The 21,269-nt window shown below is 36.6% G+C and overlaps 1 non-coding gene across 1 annotated transcript; it reads left to right on the forward strand.

Annotated features, from left to right (window-relative positions):
* The first annotated feature begins 528 nt into the window (after positions 1–528).
* On the forward strand, positions 529–635 carry LOC141694815 (small nucleolar RNA R71). Its single transcript, XR_012564097.1, has one exon. It is a non-coding gene; the product is annotated as a small nucleolar RNA R71 (small nucleolar RNA).
* Positions 636–21,269: the final 20,634 nt, after the last annotated feature.

Raw genomic sequence — 21,269 nt, forward strand, 5'->3', positions numbered from 1 at the left:
TATTGCGATTGCTGAAAACCAGGGGGGTTGTACTGCTTAGCTGGATACTGCTGATAAGGCTGTTGAACCGCATTTTGAGTGTTGCTCCAACTGAAATTAGGATGATTGCGGTTGTTGGGATGATAAGTGGCTGGCACAGGTTGCTGCGAACACTGAAAGTTGCTCACGAACTGAGCTGATTCACTAGAAATTGCGTATTGATCAGTCTCATGGGCACCAGCACAAAGCTCATAGACACTAGCGATTTGATTAACTCCATAATTAACGAAAGTGTCCACCTTCATCATCAAGGCCTTAAGTTGGGCAGCTATAGCGGTTGCTGCATCCAACTCTAGAATTCCTGCTACCTTTACCTGATTCAGTCTCTGGGAAGGATTCTGGTACTCATTAGCAGCCATCAGTTCAATAAGTTCATAAGCTTCATCATAGCTTTTAGCCCACAAGGCTCCTCCTGATGCTGCATCCAATATGGGTCTAGAAGTAGCACCCAATCTATTGTAGAATCAGTTAATAATCATCCAATCAGGCATGCCATGGTGTGGGTACTTCCTTAGCATCTCCTTATATCGATCTCAAGCCTCACACAGAGATTCTCCAGTTTGCTGAGCAAACTGAGTAAGAGTAATCCTGATTGCAGCAGTCTTCGCCATAGGGAAGAATTTATTGAGAAACTTTTGAGCGAGATCTTCCCAAGTGGTGATAGACCCTGCTGGTAGAGAATGTAACAAGCACATAGAGTTGTCCCTCAGAGAGAATGGGAAGAGTCGTAGCTTGATCGCATCTTCAGTCATATCATTGAATTTGAAAGTGTCGCAGATGACGATGAAATCCCTGATGTGCATGTTGTGCTCTTCAGTAGGAGAATCCCCAAACTGAACTGAGTTTTGTAACATCTGAATCGTGCTTGACTTAATCTCAAAAGTGTTAGCCCTGATGGCTGGCCTGATAATGCTTGAATGAATGTCATTAATCTTAGGCTGAGAATAGTCCATCAAAGCCTTAGGATTTTCTGCTTGATCACCCATCTCTACTAAAGCTGGTTCCTCGACTTTCTCTTCTTCTTCTACCTTCTTTTCTTCCTCAAAAACTTCCCTTCGAAACACCACAAGTTCTTCCTCGGCTTTATCCAATGTTCTCTTATGAGTACGCGAACGCGTATGCATACACCCTCCTGAAATAAGACAAGGAAACAAATAAGTAATAATGTCCGAGTCAGTGAACTTTAACGACCACTGATGGAAAGCACATAAACTATAAATTAACACTGCAGTCCCCGGTAGCGGTGCCAAAAACTTGTTAGTCGCTAAACATGAGCTAATAATTCATGCAAGTATACACGTTCACAAGTAATATAGAATCTATTCTAGTTCGTTCCCACAGAGACTGGCATTGGTTAACTATGTAATTTATGCACTTAAGCAATAATGTATGGTTATTATTCAATGCTAAGACGATAATAATTTGGGTTGTTATAACTAAGAATTAAGCTAACAATTATAACTAAGGGAATAAGATTGATTGAATTAATATATATGACAAACATGGGATTTTAACTTCATTAAATACTTCATTCAATAGCCTTACTAATCTTAACTTTAGAATATAATGGTGATGACACTAATCAGATAACACAAAACTGATAAATGCCAAATTTCGTTGCACGAGTACCATACTACCAGACATCCACAAAAGTGATAGAAGCTGAATATACACCAATTATATTGAGACCCTATATGTCTATAGAATTTGACAACATAACGGTTTAAGCACAAGTTATCTATCTTGATTACATAGGGTAAGTAAGATGGGTAAAATTACTTACGAATCATGCATAACAATAACACATGAACCTATGCTAGCATGGCAAGTTCTAAATCCTTAAATTCACTATCGTTTCATTAAGAATTAACACGCTATCTTACAAGTTCGCGACTCTTATAAGACAAATAAGCACAACTAATACTAGGTTATCATACAATCACCACAAACTAAGGCATCAAAATAATTTAACTAAAGAAATCTATAAATAAATCCGCTAGAATCCCACGATAACGATTAGCCCATAATCGGACTCATCATCAACGTGGGTTTCGATGAAAGCATAGTATAAAAAACGTAGTCTTTATACTTAAATAACAAAACCAAGTACGAAAAATAACGACTCGTGTATTTTTGTATTATTTAAATACGTAATTATGGAATTTTTAAATAAATAAAATATGTGTATAGCTTCTGTTAGCTCAGTGTTATTTTATTATTATATATGTGTGAATTATGGTGTACCGGGTTCTTCGTGTAATTAATTATTGAGTTGTACTGAATCGTTTTCACTTTTCAAAGTGAATTTAGTGCAAAATTATTTGCATAAATATTTGGAATGTCTGTAAAATTGTTTTTATGGTTTTATAATTACAATATTTATTTTTGGGATTTTATAAAATTTAGAAATCAATATTTCATCAATTATTTAATCCTGTATGATTTTCTGATTTGATTTATTTGTAAAATCTGTATTTAATTCTCGAATTCTTCAAAAATTATGAAACTCATATTTAATTAAGTTTGGGATAATCCGAGAATTTTAAAATTATTTTGGAAATTTTTGGGATTAATTTTACCCGCATGTTAATTCGTTAATTGTTAAAATGCGGGTAAAATGTGTGATTCAAAAATGCCTTAAAAATTACGAGAATTTTATTTTATTAGTTTTTAAATATTACGAGAATATTAAATTTGCTTCGGTAAATTTTTAAGTTTTATTTACTCCCAAATCGGATCGTCAAAAGTCAAAATTTGGAACGAAATTGGGCTTATAAACATGAACAAGGACACGTGGAGATGTTTCGGGTAATCAGTGATACGTGTCGTGATAAGAAAGCAGCAAAGCAGAAATTTAAAAAAAAAACAAAAATGGCAGTTCTTCCTCTCCATCTCTTTCGGCTCAATCTCTCCATATTCTCGATCTCTCTCCGTGTTTCTTTCGATTTATCTCCTACTCCTCTCTTCTCTCTCTCTCTGTTATTTCTCTTCCCTTTCCCCGTTGGCCCCTGTCACCGTATTTTTTTTTCCAGTCGTGTTGTTGTCGCCATCTTTTCTTTTCCAGTTGGTTTCCGGTCTTCTGTTCCGTCTCGTCCTGTTCCATTAGATATATATACATCTGTGCTTGTGTGTATATATTCTTTATGATTCTTGTGTTCTCTGTCCCTGAATTACCGCCTGTTCTATTCTATTTCCGGCGACCCTATCATCGCTGCTGCGCGTGTAGGCGCGTGCTGGTGGCGTGTGTACGGGTCAGTCGTGGTTTGTATTATTGGTTTGTTGTATGATGTATAATTCGAAACTTCATTTTTGGGTTATTCAGATTATTGGTTGATTTTTATGAACATTCTGTGATTTTCGAGTTAATAATTCTCGATTATTCCGAAAGTTTAATCAGTGAAATTCGCGCTGGGAACTCGAATTAATCGGGTACCCGCGACTTTTGCCGCCGTCAGCGATGAGCCTCGGCGAGCCGACGGTGGACTGTGATGAATCAATTCTGAGTCCTATAATTATAAAATAATATTGAATATTTAATATTTAAGCTTACAATTATTTTTGAAATGTAAATAGTCAAATATAATTGTTCAGGTCTGAATTGTAATTGAGAATTTGGGTAGTCGGGTTGTGATTAATTAACTATGAATTGTGATTGTTGGTTGTTGAGACGTCGAGTTGTTCGACGGGTACGCCGATAAACAGAGGAAGTGTTGCCCGAATTTTTGGAAATTAAATTCGAAAATGCGGGACATACCCTGTAATTATCGGAACGTTGAGCGAGTATAAATAAGTATATACATATATTTTGTATGGAACCTGATTGTATATAGTGGTAAATTGTTTTGCCAAAACTAATAACCCTAATTTCATAAAATAACTAGTATACGTATTTTCTGAAAAACGAACACCGAACCGATCTCGAGAATGTGAACCCTAAATTGATTCGTGTATAGTAATAATACATATAAGTACCAGTCGGGATTTGATATCGAAGGGTAGATGTGTTGTTGAGGATATGTCAAGCATACCTGGACGTCTAACATAGAGTTTTTCGACCCTCTAGGTTCCAGTCGGGAAACCGAAAGTGGACATTGGAATAAGGATAACCTAGTGGGCAGTCGACGAGCTCAGTAGGGTTTCAACCAAAGAACCTAAGTGTACGAGTCGGCGCAGAGTCGATCAGTGATAGTTGTAAAGCTCTGCAAGGCAAGTACCCCTGAACTAATCTTTTACAATTCGGTATATATTAATAGTTATTGATTTAAATTATGTACTGGAACAAAACGTTTTAAGTTATGTATTCCCCGTATTTAAATATGTTTTATTAACTGATGTTTTGAGGAAAAAGTAACTTCTAAAAATGCCTATCTCTAGATTGTGATTAAAATTAAAAAGGGATTTTTAGAATGTGTGTTGTAATCGTTTAAAAAGAGATAGGTGTAAATGATTTTGGAAACTGGATAAAAATGAATCAGATATTGGATGGTCAGTGGCGTAAGAGGCCCGTTATTAGGTAACGGCCCAACAAGTGGTTGCGTAGGAGGCTAAGTCGGATGCGCGTACTGGTAGGCCGCTTAGTCCAGCATGACAGAGACCTAGCTAGTCTCTGAGTTCCGGAACAAATTTGTGGTGGGATAGACTGATTAGCTGTCCCTAGAATTCATCCACTTTTATATCTGACTTTGGTTTAATGGTTCCCGTAATGGAACAAATGGTTTATGGTCCCCGTAACGGGACAGATGATTTATGGGTCCAGCAATGGACAGTGGTTTTGGAAAGGAAATAACACGCTAAAATTGGACTCTGGTATTTTGACACTGCACACTATAGATGATATTATTTTGCAGAGCATGCTAGTTTTGATATCCAGTTTATACATATTTTACATGTTTCTAACAAGTTATAAATTATGTTCCTATAACGGCTTTACTTTAAATTGTTTTTACTTGTTATTCATATAGTGGTACTGCTGAGCAATTGTTTGCTCACCCTTGCAGAATATTTTATATATGTATTGCAGATGCCTAGGAGATTCTTTCACGGTAGTCAGGGCAGAGTTCCAGTGCCTTTCGGGTCAGGCTCCTCTGAGACAGTTGGTTGGACCAAAGAGGGTTTATTGAGTTGTTGTATTAAGTTAATGGCGTCAGGATAGTTTGTTATAAGTTGGTTTTGTAAAAGTTGTAACCTAAATCATACTTAAACCTGGAAAAGATCTTGGAAAAAAGGGGTCGTATTTATATTCTATCTTGAAATTGAATATATTATGTTTGTTATTGTAGTTGTTGATGACGTCAAATCCTGACCCCGGGGTTGAGGCCGTCACAGTTGATATCAGAGCTACAGGTTTGAGTCCCAAATTTAGGTTAGGAATAGAGTCAAAATAATGATGTAGAAGGGTTTATATAAAGATGTGAGTCAGCAACTCAATCAGAGGAGCGAGTCTAAGAGTTCAGTCAAGGGTTTCTAAGGTGTAACCCTGACGTTTGTTGAGGATTAACTGGAACTGCCCTAGTTTAGAGTACGTCTCCTTCGTATATGTATTATTAGTACTGTCCGATAGAGATTTCGAGTTTCCCTTTCGAGAATTCGAGTCTGATTGAGAAAAGTCAGCTTCTGAGCAGACCCTTGATGTGTCAGCTAAAGAGACGCCAACGTTATTTCTAAATATTACATTTTCTATGACAGGAAATGATTGGACCGATTGTATGACCTTGGTGAGTTTGGATTGTATGATAATAGTCAGTGACGGCTATGACGGCCAAGTCTTATAGTGAATGTGGATCAGAACGGGAGGTGGTATCTTTGAACCTTTCTATTTCTTTTTTGAAATGTATTTTGTTTCCAGAGTCATTGTTTCTTATCATATAAGTTACTTTCTTTCCCTGTGAGAAAGTTATGATCGCGGAATAAGCCACTTAGGGTTTTGTTGATCTCATTACAAATCAGATTCACCCTTCCTATTTGTGAATTTTCTTTTTAACATTGTTTCCTTTCTCGGAGATTCTATCGGTTGATTGGAGCAAACAATGCATATGAGTTGACCATTTGTCTGTGTGGCAAAAGGGTCTGGTGGGGCACCACTGAATTATGTGTTGTGACCACATGGTACTAAGACTGACCATCTTATGTACTTGTATGGTTGCTCTCAGTCATACCTATATTTTCTTCTCTTGTCCTCCCTGTATTATTGATTCTTTGATTTTGAAATTTCATTTGACGTCCTGAGGCAATGAATTGTCAGTAACTTCCGTAGTTGGACAGTCCTAGTATTGTAAGTAAGCGAAAGTTGATTTCCAGGAGAAATGAAAGTCCTATATCAGGTTGTTATTCAAGAACAAGGGAAGCAGCGGGGGTCGGAATCTAATAATGGATTTATAACCTCGGAAAAGGTAACTCAGTGATTGTTGAATCACTTATGGGTGATAAGAAATCATCCTTAGAGGAATGGTTGGTTGAAATTTGGACCAGGGTGCCTAGAAGAGTCCAGCGTTCCTCAAGCCGACCTGATTTATCAGTTTGAACTATATAATTGGTGGTTGATATGGTCAGCCAAGTCTCGTAGTATATCAGATTAGTGTTGATACGATAATAGAGCAGTGTCGGGAAGTTAGTCAGTTGTTGTTGTATTGAGGAGCCATGTTACGGTGATTAGTTTCTTTATAATTTAGTTTTCATGTACTGTTGTTGATTCTGCTACTGTTGCTAGTGTTGCTAATCTAGATATCTTTAATAAATGGATCCTAAGAATAAATACATGGGTGCTTTGATTGGGCAGCATTTTCCTGACACAGGTGCACCGTTTGAACGGTGACATTTTTGTTATACAATCTCGTTATGTTTTTGAATAAATTCCCTGTTATATTTCAGGAAAATGCCACCCAAGAAAGCTACCCAGTGTAAAGAAAATAGTAGTATTTGGGCGGAGGGTCCAGTTATAAATGAAATTCTAGACTTGTTGCGCCAACAGCAGCAACAACAGTTGCAGTTAATCCAACAGGTTCAGTAGCAGTAACTACTGTTGCAGCAACAACAACAAGGAGTGAATCAAAGTGCTAATTTTAAATCTTTCCAGAGTGTTAAACCTCTTGCGTCTCAAGGTGAACCTAATCCAGTAGCTGTTGGAGCATGGTTAAAAGAAATGGAGGAAGTTTTCAATCTCGTTCAAGTAAGTGATAATCTTAAGACTGATTATGTAAGCTATTTCTTAAAGAATGAAGCGAATTACTGGTGGGAGTTAACCAGAGCATTAGAAGGAGAAGGCCCTGTTCCATGAGCTAGATTTACTGAGTTGTTTTTGGAAAATTATTTCCCTGACTGTGTGCGAAGTTAAATGGAGATTGAGTTTCTAGAACTGAAACAAGGTGAAAGAAGTGTGTTGGAGTATGAGACCAAATTTACAGAATTGGCCCGATTAGTTCCTGAGTATGTAAGTATGGAGATTCAGAAAGTAAGGAGGTTCCAACAAGGGTTAAGCCTAAAATTCACAGAGGAATTGTGGCATTGCAACCCAAGACATACTCTTCTGTGGTCAGGCCGCCCTGGTAATGGAAAGTGGCTAGAAGTTGGCTATTCAGGAAGAGAATGATAAGAAAAGGAAGTCTAAAGGTGATATAGACAGGACAGACCAAGGAGAATCTAGTCAGGAATTGTCGTATCGGTTTGGCCGGAACAGGAGTAAGATTTCCGGAGACAGAGTTTCTCTCAAGCTAGGTTTAGTGCTACTTCAATTTCTTCTACTCCAGCTTAGTCAGTCAAACCAGCAGTGGACTACAAGTCCAGTGACAGGAAACATAGTGGTTCGTGCAAAAAGAATGTGCAATGCTTCAATTATGGTTATAAGGGTCATCATGCGTCGGAATGCAACCCAGAAAATCCAGGAGTTACGTGTCACAATTGTGGAAGGGTTGGCCATTTTGCGAGGAGTTGTAGAACGATTATTCAAGATACAAATCCCAAGGCCAACATCCAGCACAGCTAGAGGCAGAACTTTCAAAAGGACCAAGAGATCGAGTATTTAGCAGTTGGACGTAGTTGCGGTTGATCAGACACCCCTCAAGCTAGAAGAGTTGATGTGATTTGAGGATCGGGTTGGTTGTCCTGTGGTATGGCAAGGAGTAGTTTTAAAAGAAGCGGAGTGTAAAGTGTGCAGAAGCCAATAATAAGGTAAGTTCTGGATGCAGAAGCAATATAAGAAGTTCTTCCAATCATGCGAGAAAATGAGTAATAAGCTAATGATATAAGGTAGATCCGCCATGAGTAAAGATACGAAGAAGAAAATACTTAAGTTGGAGGAAGTTGAGTAATAAATAAATGTCCTGGAGTCTCTGGAGGCTAGTGGAACAAAATAATTAGTGCGATAATTATAAATGTTATTGGAAAGAGGAAAGCAAACATACCCGATATAGTCCATTGGGGTGCACCAATTATGTTGTTTGAGAAGAGGGGTGGAATGACGAGGTTGTGTACTGATTAGCGGGAGTTTAATAAAATGACGAATAAGAATAAGTAACCTCTATAAAAAATTGATTACTTATGTGACCTAATTCAAGGAGTGTGTGATTTCTATGGGATTGACTTAAGATACAGCCTGAGGACATGTCAAAGATTACGATTAGGATGAGTTATAAGCTTTGCAAGTTCTGGTGATATTATGCGGAGTAATAAGTGCATCATTTGTCTATAAGGAATCAAGAAACATGGTATATAAGGAGTACTTGGAAAAGCAAATTGTATTTATTGATAACATCCTCATCTGTCTAAGGATTAAGAAAGTCTGAGTAAAACGCCCCGGGATTTCCCTATGAATATTAGAAGGGAAAAAATTATACGCTAAGTTTTAAAGTATGAATTTTGGTTGAAAATAACAAAGATTTTGAGTATTTCACTAACAACCATCTAAGCAAAGCCCATGTAGTAGTTTATGTCTCGTGCAGAGAAAAATGATTAAATATGGTTAAGATTGCTAAGGAATTAGTAAAGGAATTGGAAACTGTGGGAGTTGAAGTTGAGTATACGAAGGTGATAAGAAGTGAGTATATGAGATTATTTTCCAGCCTTACCTGATGGAAGCGAGTAGGAGGTGTTCGAATGTTTGGAAACTAAGTTAAAAATGAGCCCCGCCTATCATCCATAGACGAAGGGTCAAAGTGAAAAGATGACTCAAAAAATACAAGATATGTTGAGAATATATATTCTGGATCTAAAAAGGAAACTGAGGTAATCATCTAGCATTGATTGAGCTTTTCTGTATTAATAATTATCATGCTAATAGGGGCATGCTACCTTGCTAAGCCTTGTATGGACATGAGTGTGGGTCTCCGCACTAGTGAGAGAAAGTGGGAGTAAAGATGTTGTTAGGTTCTGAGTTAATTCAGCATACCGAGTACGTAATGATGTTGACTTGGAAAGAGTTGAAGCAGCTCGGGATAGACAAAGAAAGAAAACAGACTTGCATTAAAAGAGTATGGATATAGAAATAGGATCATTGGTGTTGACAAAAGTTTCACACTAAAAAAAAAGATTTTCTAGATTTGAATAGAAGGGACAAGTTGAGTCCTCAATATAGTGAATCATTCGAGGTATTGATAAATATAGGTAAAGTTGCCCATGAGTTGACGTGGCTGCCGCAGTTGCAGTATATATATATATATATATAATGTGTTCCACGTGTCAATATTAAGGCGATATGTATCTGATTCGAACCAAGTTGTTGATTGGGAGCCAATGGGCTCTTATCCAAATTTATTCTGCGTGGAATGATCGATCATAATTCTGGATCGTTAAAAATAAGTCTCTAGGAAGGAGTTTATATCCATATTGAGTATGCTTTGAATAAATGCTTGAGTCGAAGAGTTTACTTGAGAGTTAGAGTCAGATATGCTTGACAAATATCCTCATGTATAGTTAGATCAGATTCTGAGGACAGAATCTTTTTAAGGGTGGGAAAGTTATAACGACTCGTGTATTTTTGTATTATTTAAATACGTAATTATGGAATAATTAAATAAATAAAATATGTGTATAGCTTATGTCAGCTCAGTGTTATTTCATTATTATATATGTGTGAATTATGGTGTACCGGTTTCTTCGTGTAATTAATTATTGTGTTTTACTGAATCGTTTTCACTTTTAAAAGTGAATTTAGTGCAAACTTATTTGCTTAAATATTTGGAATGTCTCTAAAATTGTTTTTATGATTTTATAATTACAATATTTATTTTTTGGATTTTATAAAATTTAGAAATCAATATTTCATCAATTATTTAATCCTGTATGATTTTCTGATTTTATTTATTTGTAAAATCCGTATTTAATTCCCGAATTCATCAAAAATTATGAAACTCATATTTAATTAAGTTTGAAATATTCCGAGAATTTTAAAATTATTTTGGAAATTTTTGGGATTAATTTTACCCGCACGTTGATTCGTTAATTGTTAAAATGCGAGTATAATGTGTGATTCAAAAATGCCTTAAAAATTACGAGGATTTTAAATTACAAGAATGCGAGTATAATTTTTGGGATTAATATTACAAGAATATTAAATTTGCTTCGGTAAATTTTTAAGTTTTATTTACTCGCAAATCGGATCGTCAAAAGTCAAAATTCGGAATGGAATTGGGCTTATAAACATGAACAAGGACACGTTGAACTGTTTCGGGTAATCAGTGATACGTGTCGTGATAAGAAACCAGCAAAGCAAAAATTTAAAAAAAAAACCAAAAATGGCAGTTCTTCCTCTCCATGTCTCTCGGCTCAATCTCTCCATTTTCTCGATCTCTCTCCGTGTGTCTTTCGATTTATCTCCTACTCCTCTCTTTTCTTTCTCTCTGTTATTTCTCTTCCCTTTCTCCGTTGGCCCCTGTCGCCGTATTTGTTTTTCCAGTCGTGATGTCGTTGCCGTCTTTTCTTTTCCGGTTGGTTTCCGGTTTTCTGTTCCGTCTCGTCCTGTTCCTTTAGATATATATACATTTGTGCTTGTGTGTATATATTCTTTGTGATGCTTGTGTTCTCTGTCCCTGCATTGCCGCCTGTTCTGTTTTATTTCTGGCGACCCTGCCACCGTTGCCGCGCGTGTAGGCGCGTGCTGGTGGCGTGTATACGGGTCAGTCGTGGTTTGGATTATTGGTTTGTTGTATGATGTATAATTCAAAACTTCATTTTTGGGTTATTCAGATTATTGGTTGATTTTTATGAACATTCTCTGATTTTCGAGTTAATAATTCTCGATTATTCCGAAAGTTTTATCGGTGAAATTCGCGCTGGGAACTCGAATTAAACGAGTACCCGCGACTTTTGCTGCCGTCAGCGATGAGCCTCGGCGAGCCGACGGTGGACTGTGATGAATCAATTTCGAGTCCTATAATTATAAAATAATATTAAACATTTAATATTTAAGCCTTACAATTATTTTCGAAATGTAAATAGTCGAATATAATTGTTCAGGTTTGAATTGGAATTGAGAATTTGGGTAGTCGGGTTGTGATTGATTAACTGTGAATTGTGATTGTTGGTTGTTGAGACGTCGAGTTGTTCGACGGGTAGGACGATAAACAGAGGAGGTGCTGCCCGAATTTTTGGAAATTAAATTCGAAAATGCGGGACATACCCTATAATTATCGGAACGTCGAGCGAGTATAAATAAGTATATACATATATTTTGTATGGAACCTGATTGTATGTAGTGGTAAATGGTTTTGCCAAAACTAATAACCCTAATTTCATAAAATAACTAGTATACGTACTTTCTGAAAAATGAACACCGAACCGATCTCGAGAATGTGAACCCTAAATTGATGCGTTTATAGTAATAATATATATAAGTACGAGTCGGGATTTGATATCGAAGGGTAGATGTGTTATTGAGGATATGTCAAGCATACCTGGACGTCTAACATAGAGTATTTTGACCCTATAGGTTCCAGTCGGGAAACCGAAAGTGGACATTGGACTAAGGATAACCTAGTGGACAGTCAACGAGCTCGGTAGGATTTTAACCAAAGAACCTGAGTGTTCGAGTCGGCGCAGAGTCGATCAGTGATAGTTGTAAAGCTCTGCAAGGCAAGTACCCCTGAACTAATCTTTTACAGTTCAGTATATATGAATAGTTATCGATTTAAATTATGTATTGGAACAGAATGTTTTGAGTTACGTATTCCCCGTATTTAAATATGTTTTATTAACTGATGTTTTGAGGAAAAAGTAACTTCTAAAAATGCCTATCTCTAGATTGTGATTAGAATTAAAAAGGGATTTTTAGAATGTGTGTTGTAATCGTTTAAAAAGAGATAGGTGTAAATGATTTTGGAAACTGGATAAAAATGAATCAGATATTGGATGGTCAGTGGCGTAAGAGGCCCTTTATTAGGTAACGGCCCAACAAGTGGTTGCGTGGCCCTTTATTAGGTAACGGCCCAGCAAGTGGTTGCGTAAGAGGCTAAGTCGGATGCGCGCACTGGTAGGCTGCTTAGTCCAGCATGATAGAGACCTAGCTAGTCTCTGAGTTCCGGAACAAATTTATGGTGGGATAAACTGATCAGCTGTCCCTAGAATTCATCCACTTTTATCTCTGACTTTGGTTTAATGGTTCCCGTAACGGAACAAATGGTTTATGGTCCCCGTAACGGGACAGATGATTTATGGGTCCAGCAATGGACAGTGGTTTTGGAAAGGAAACAGCATGCTAAAATTGGACTCTGGTATTTTGACACAGCACACTACAGATGATATTATTTTGTAGAGCATGCTAGTTTTGATATCCAGTTTATACATGTTTTACATGTTTCTAACAAGTTATAAATTCTGTTCCTATAACGGCTTTACTTTAAATTATTTTTACTTGTTATTCATATAGTGGTACTGCTGAGCAATTGATTGTTCACCCTTACAGAATGTTTTATATATGTACTGCAGATGCCTAGGAGATTCTTTCGCGATAGTCAGGGCAGAGTTCCAGTGTCTTTCGGGTCAGGCTCCTCTGAGACAGTTGTGTTGGACCAAAAAGAGTCTATTGAGTTGTTGTATTAAGTTAATGGCGTCAGGATAGTTTGTTATAAGTTGGTTTTGTAATAGTTGTAACCTAAATCATACTTAAACCTGGAAAAGATCTTGGAAAAAAAGGGTCGTATTTATATTCTATCTTGGAATTGAATATATTATATTTGTTATTGTGGTTGTTGATGATGTCAACTCCTGACCCCGGGGTTGAGGCCGTCACACCAAACATGAGTAAAGGTTTAAAAGTAAGAAAACTAGTATCCAAGTTACAACTTAAAACAAAGATTCTCAAGGAAAAATTAGATCTTCTTCGTTTTTGTTGAATCGTGCTAATACGGTCTTCTTACGGCTCTCCTTGCGCTCTGATACGTCTCTCTTGTAAAAACATTCTTACTTGAATTTATATAGCAGCCCTAATCAATCTGGAAGTCTTCCAATTAGAATTACATTAGAATCAGGATTCAAAACTTTTGCACCGGCGCGGCCGCGCGCTATCACAGCGCTAGCGCACTGTCATTCTGGAATCCTGGCACGGCCGCGCGCTAACACAGCGCAGGCGTGCCGTCCTTCTGGGAAAAATTCAGATTTTATCTTTTACCTTGCTGGTTCGAGCCGGCTTTCCATGAGCTTTTATTCCAACACCACCTTGACACCAAATTAGCACCAAAACAATGCTAATTCACCAGATTACCTAGATTTAGACTGAAATGGAAAAACACTAGAAAATACATTAAAACACTTAACAACTTGAGTACAAATGCATCAATTCAAAGCTTATTAGAGCATAATAAAGTGTCATAAATATCACTCAACACCTTTTTGAGTTCATTTAGCAAGAGAGTGTCCTCTGGAATCACCCTGTTGACTTTGTTGATTAGGATGTCCAGCTCAGATCCACTTCTTGATTGGAGATAAGAGAGAGACACCTGTATACACCTGTCCATACCTGAGTCATAGATATTAGCAACAATCCTCTTGTTAGGAATATGTTGTGAACTTGATGATAAATGAATCAAAACACCTTAGTAGATTTAACTTAGTGAAGTTTGTAGCACTCGACGAATGATCAAATATAGTCCCGACGGATGATTCAATATAGTCCCGACAGATGATGATTTGATATCCATCGAGTGTGTAGCTTATGTAATAATAAGTATTGTAGCACATTTCTGCAAACAACTTTGTGTAGATTCTGTAGTAGCAAATGAGTCATGTTGACTTTTAGTAGATATGCAGAATAGGTTGATTAATTGTAAATATGAAATGTCTTGTTATTCTTCATAAGTGAAATGGAGTCAAGTCAAATAGCTACCTGATGAATGATCAACAAAGCTACCTGATGGATGATCAACAAAGCTACCTGACGGATGACAATCATGTACCTGACGAATGATCAATTCAAAAATCTGTTGAATGTGACAACACAGTCATATGTGTTGGGTGTTTGCAAAAGGAATGTGGTAGTCTATTTAGCAGGAAATTGAGAACAAAGAAGCATTACCATTTTCATGCAAATTATGAAGATTTTCAAAGATGCTGGAATAGAGTAATGAAGCAGCATGGAGTTAGACTTGATAGGTTTTGTTTATTATCATGTCTTATTACCATGTAAACTTGGTGATATATAAACCAAGTGTAGCTAGTAGAACAAAAAAAACTAAGCAAACACATTTAGAAGAGAAATATAAAAAGCTGTACTTGTCAAGAATTTCTCTGTAGTTTGTTTGTTCAACTTGTAAAGCAGATGTGAGCCAATTTGAGCTTCACAGAGTTCTCAAATCGATATATATATATATATATCTGGTTAATACATTCAATACCAGAAAGTTTTATAGACTTGTGTTTTTATTGCTTTATGTTTTATTTACTTAATTCTTTATTCTGCACTTTACAAATCAAAACATTTATATATATTGAGTTTGAACATTTTTATAAATCTCAAAAAGAAGCTAGAATTACATTCAACCCCCTTCTGTAATTTTTGTTGTATTGTTAGGGAATAACAATTGGTATCAGAGCAAGCTCTTGAAGTACAAAGAGTGTAAAGATCACAACAAACAGCAAGATGAACAAGAAGGATGTTGGAGTTAAAATTCCTTTTCTGGACAAAGACAATTATCACCACTGGAAGGTGAAAATGCATCTACATCTTCTTTCTCAAGATGAGGCCTATGTGGTTTGCATAGAGAAAGGACCTCATGTACCAATGAGAGCTGCAACTGGCAATGAACCATCTGTTCCCAAGCCTAAGCATGAATGGTCAGATCCTGATAGTAAGCAAGTCAGGAAAGACAAGAAAGCCATGAATCTATTGTTCAATGGAGTTGATGGTGACATGTTTGATAACATCATTAACTACAAAACAGCCAAGGAGGTTTGGGACACTATCCAGATTATTTGTGATGGTACTGAGAAAGTAAGGGAGAATAAGATGCAGTTGCTAATTCATCAATATGAGCACTTTCATTGTGAAGACAGTGAGTCTTTCACTGATATTTTTAGTAGATTTCAAAAACTACTAAATGCTCTAAAGTTACATGGAAGAGTCTATCAGACAGAAGACTCTAACCTCAAATTCCTTATATCTCTTCCAAAGGAGTGGAAACCAATGACAATCTCATTGAGAAATTCCGATGATTACAAGGAGTTTACCTTGGAGAGGCTGTATGGCATCCTGAAGACTTACGAGCTTGAAATAGAGCAAGATGAGAGGATGGAGAAAGGAAGGAAGAAAGGAGGGTCCATAGCACTGGTTTCTGAGTTTGAGAAAGAGAAAGAGATGAAGGTAGAAGCTGTTGAGTCTACTTCAAAGGTCTGTGAGAACTAGGGCACAGGGCTGGTAGCTGAAAATGAAGATCATTTCAGCCAAGAAGACATGGATGATATTGATGAGCATTTAGCATTCATTTCCAGAAGATTTTCCAAGCTCAAGTTCAAAAAGAACTTTGGAGCAGCCAAGCCAAGTAGAAACATGGTGGATAAATCTTAATTCAAATGTTTCAAATGTGGCTTGGCAGGGCATTTTGCCAGTGAGTGTAGAAAGTCAGATTTCAGCAAAAAGAAGTTTGAGCCTATTGATTACAAATAGAAATATTTTGAGTTGCTCAAGCAAAAGGAAAGGCCTTTCATTACACAGGAAAATGACTGGACAGCTGATGGATTGGATGAAGATGAGGATGTGAGCTATGTCAATCTAGCCCTGATGGCCAAGTCTGATGAAATAGAAACAAGTTCTTTAAGTAATCAGGTAATTACCACTAACCTAGTATATTTATCTAAAGCTGAGTGTAATGATGCAATCAATGACATGTCTACAGAATTATATCACTTGCATGCTACACTTAAGTCCCTCACTAAAGAAAATGCTAAAATTAAAGAAAATAATTTGTTTTTAAGTGAGAGGAATAATGAGCTAGAGTCTCAGTTTATTGAATTTGAAAAATTGAGAATTGAGTGTAAGATTGCTAAGGATGAATTAACTGAGTCCTTGAAGAAAGAAGAGATTTTAAAGAAGCAGCTTGAACGAGAACAGGAAGTGATTAAAGCATAGAAATCATCCAGAGATGTCCATGCTCAAATCACTAAAGTTCAAGGTATAGAGTCCTTTTGTGATGCAGCCTGGAAAAAGAGTAAGGAGAAGCCGGAATCCAATTTGGTTGAAGGATTGCTAACAGACATGGACTCGATGGATGATGAGAATCATTATTTGGATAATCAAAAGGATTATCCATCGAGTGACAATGAGCCACATTCGTCGGCTATGAGCAAACCTGTGAGCTAACCTATGAGCAAAGCCAAGCTTGCCAAGTTGAATGAAAAATATGGATCAGTTTTCAAAAACTTTGTTTCAGGAGAATCAAGTCAAGTGAAGAAGGAGAAGAAAGCAAATGTTGGTCATCTGTCCATCAAGCAATTGAATGACAGATTAAAAAAGATTGAGGTTAAAACAGAAACTAAAATGAAAAACAATAGAAATGGGAAAGTAGGGATTAACAAACATAACAACTACACACCTGATAAGTATGCTCCAAGAAAGATCTGTGTTACTTGTGGTAGTGTTAATCATTTATATGTTAATTGCAAACTTGTTATGCCTACTCCTATATCTGTATCCTCTTCTTTCCCAACATGAATGTCATGCCTTCTATGCCTATGAATGCTATGTCTGCTCAGAATATGAATGCACAATTTTCTAATATGCCATTTGTACCTAATCCTTATTATGTTGCATTTAGTATGCCACAAATGCCATTTAGCATGCCTTACTGGAATAACATATTTGCAAACAACATGCCTTTTCCTGCTAATCAAAATGTGCTTAATAATTCTGTTTTAATGACTAGCTTCAAAGGTCCAACTCAAATGGCTAAGGATGAATCAGAAATTCCCAAGTCAAATGAGATCAAACCTAATAAACCAAAGAAGAAAGCTAACAAGACAGGACCCAAGGAAACTTGGGTACCAAAATCAACTTGATTTGATTTTGATGTATGCATAGAAATAGAAAGAATCTTTGGTACCTGGATAGTGGTTGTTCAAGGTACATGACTGGAGATTCTACCCTGCTTACAAAGTTCAAGGAGAGAGCTAGCCCAAGTATTACTTTTGGAGATGACAATAAGGGTTATACTGTGGGATATGGCTTGATTTCAAAAGACAATGTCATCATTGAAGAGGTTGCCCTAGTGGATGGTCTCAAGCATAATTTGTTGAGTATCAGCCAGCTTTGTGATAAGGGCAATTCAGTAACCTTCAATTCAGAAGCATGTGTTGTGACAAACAAAAGAAGTAACTAAGTGGTTCTCACTGGAGTGAGAAAAGGAAATGTGTATCATCAATGTGTTGTCCATCTCAAGGAAAAGATTCTGCCTAGTAATTGTGGATGATTTCTCAAAGTTCTCTTGGACATATTTCCTAAAGTCTAAAGACGAGGCTAGTGAAATCATCATTAATCACAAAAGGCAAGTCAACAATCATCCTGATTTTAAAGTAAGGAGAGTCAGGAGTGACAATGGAACTGAGTTCAAGAATTCTATGATGAGATCATTCTGTGAAGAGAATGGGATAATGCACGAGTTTTCTGCAGGAAGAACTCCACAACAAAATGGAGTAGTGGAAAGAAAGAACAGATCTCTTATTGAAGCTGCAAGGACAATGCTTGAAGAATCAAAATTACCAACATATTTTTGGGCTGAAGCTGTGAATACTGCCTGCTACACTCAAAATATTTATTTGATTAATCAAGCAAAGTGTATGACACCCTACCAATTGTTCAAGAACAAGAAACCAACTTTAAATTTTCTTCATGTCTTTGGCTGCAAATGTTTTATCTTGAGGAATCAAACTGATCAACATGGGAAGTTTGATGCCAAAGCAGATGAAGGAATTTTTGTTGGATATGCTGTGAGAAAAACATATAGAGTCTACAATCTAAGAACCAACATTATTATGGAATCAATACAAGTTGTGTTTGATGATAAAAAGATTGAAGGACTGTAAGATGGAGATTTCCATGAAAGTCTCAAGTTTGATAATGTGGAGATGGTTAGTGATGACAGTGATGATGAAAGTGATCAAGAAATAATAAATAAGGATAATGCAGAAGAATCTTCTACTAACGAAGCACATAATTCAACATCTGTCGAGTTGCAAAATGCTTCATCCGTCGGGAGGCAATCTGCCTTATCCTTTAGGAGACAATCAGCTTCATCCATCGGAAGACAAAGTGCACCATCCGTCGTGTCATTAAGAGAAGCTGAAAGTCAGAATAGATCACTTACAGAAAGCTCCCATTTCTTAAATCTAAGATTCACAAAATCATGGGGAGTTTCTATTAATCAAAACCCAGTCACACATCAAGACAATGAGGCCTTTTCATCTAGAGCTAATCTACCTCAACAAAGAAAATGGACTAAAGATCACCCTTTTGAGCTCATCATTGGTGATGTATCTTCTAGAGTTCAAACAAGGAGAGCAACTCAAGAAGAATGTCTATATAGCAGCTTCCTATCTAAGGAAGAACCCAAGAAGGTAAAAGAAGTTTTGTTGGATCCTGATTGGATTTTAGCTATACAGGAGGAGCTAAACCAATTTGAAAGGAATAAAGTATGGAAGCTGGTACCCAAGCCCAAAGAAAAGAATCCAATTGACACCAAATGGGTATTCAGAAACAAGATGGATAAAAATGGCATAGTAGTAAGGAACAAAGCTAGATTGGTTGCTAAGGGCTATTGTCAACAAGGAGTAGATTTTGATGAAACTTTTGCTCCTGTTGCAAGATTTGAAGCCATCCGAATTTTCTTAGCCTATGCAGCTCATGCCAATTTCAAGGTCTATCAAATGGATGTCAAAAGTGCTTTTCTGAATGGAGATTTGGAGGAGGAAGTCTATGTTAGTCAGCCTCCTGGTTTTGAAGATCCAAAATTCCCAATCATGTCTACTATCTTTTGAAAGCATTTTATGGACTGAAGCAAGCACCTAGAGCCTGGTATGACACTTTATCAAAGTTTCTTTTGGAAAATCACTTCACAAGAGGTACTGTTGATAAAAATGTATTCTTTAAAAATGTTAATGGCTCTAGTATACTTGTTCAAATTTATGTAGATGATATTATATTTGGCTCTACAGATGAAAAACTTTGCAAAAAGTTTGCCAAATTAATGCAAAGTAAGTATGAAATGAGCATGATGGGAGAACTAACTTACTTTCCTAGTTTACAAGTTAAGCAAGTTAGTGATGGAATATTCATTAGTCAAACTAAATACATTCATGATCTTTTAAAGAAGTTTGATCTAATGGATTGCACATCTGCAAAAACTCTCATGGCCACTGCAACTAAGCTTGAATTAAACACTACCGAAAAGTCTGTGGATATTTCAAGCTATAGGGGCATGGTTGGCTCACTTCTGTACTTAACAGCTAGTAGGCCAGATATAATGTTTGCTACTTGTTTTTGTGCTAGATTTCAGGCTGATCCTAGAGAATCTCACCTAGTAGCTATTAAGAGAATTTTCAGATATCTCAAGGGAACACCAAAACTTGGCATTTGGTACCCTAGAGATTCTAGTTTTTATCTAACTGGTTATTCAGATGCAGATTATGCAGGTTGTAGAATAGACAGAAAAAGTATAACAGGAACCTATCACTTTCTAGGGAACAAGCTTGTGTCCTGGTTCAGTAAAAAGCAAAATTCAGTTTCTACATCTACAGCTGAAGCTGAATATATTGCTGCTGGTAGTTGATGTGCACAGATTTGTGGATGAAAAACCAATTGTTGGATTATGGTCTACAAGTGGATATAATTCCTATTTTCTGTGGTAACACAAGTGCAATTGCCATCACTGAAAATCCAGTGCAGCATTCAAGAACAAAGCACATAGACATCAAGTACCACTTCATAAGGGAACATGTGATGAATGGTACTGTGGAACTTTATTTTGTTCCAAGTGAAAAACAGCTTGCAGACATATTTACCAAGCCACTTGATGAATCCACATTTTCAAGGTTGGTAAGTGAGTAAGGTATGCTTAATTATTCTTAAATCATTTCAGATATTTGTGCAAGTTATAATGCAGCCAGAAATGTAATTGATTTTTCTGTATTGGATGAAATTTTGGCTAAGTCAAAATTTACATCTCGGCGGATGATCGTTATCCATCGAGTTTGATCATCCGTCGGAATATTAATTGTTAAAAAAATCAATTATTTTTTTGGAGTATTTTATAACTCAACGGATAACTGATTTATCCTCATCCGTCGAATTGTCTCATTCCTAGCCATTAAAACTCTGAACATTATCCATCGAGTACACTTACAGTTTTTAAGCATAACACGACAGATAATTAAAGGAATTTTTCCTATTTATTCACTTTTTAAACGGCTATTTTGGACAATTTTTACGGGTTACTTTATTTTACTTTATTATTTTTGACAGTTTATTTTTGAGATGGTATAAAAGTAGAATTCATTTTTGTTCTACTCTTTTATCATTCTCAAGATTCAATTGCTCTAACTTCTTTCTTCCTCAAAAGCAATCACTCTCTCTGTAAATTTCAATATCTAACAATGGCACCAGTCGTCAAAATCATGTCTCAAACTGGGTACATCTATGAAAAGAACAACTTCACAGCTCTAGTGAACAAGGAGATTCAATAGTCTGGAAATTACCACAAAATGATGGATTTTGTGAAAGGCTGTAAACTCAACTATGCTATTCTGGAATCTCCCACTATCTA

The sequence above is a fragment of the Apium graveolens genome, chromosome 10, assembly GCF_009905375.1.
Source record: "Apium graveolens cultivar Ventura chromosome 10, ASM990537v1, whole genome shotgun sequence".
Lineage (NCBI taxonomy): Eukaryota > Viridiplantae > Streptophyta > Magnoliopsida > Apiales > Apiaceae > Apium > Apium graveolens.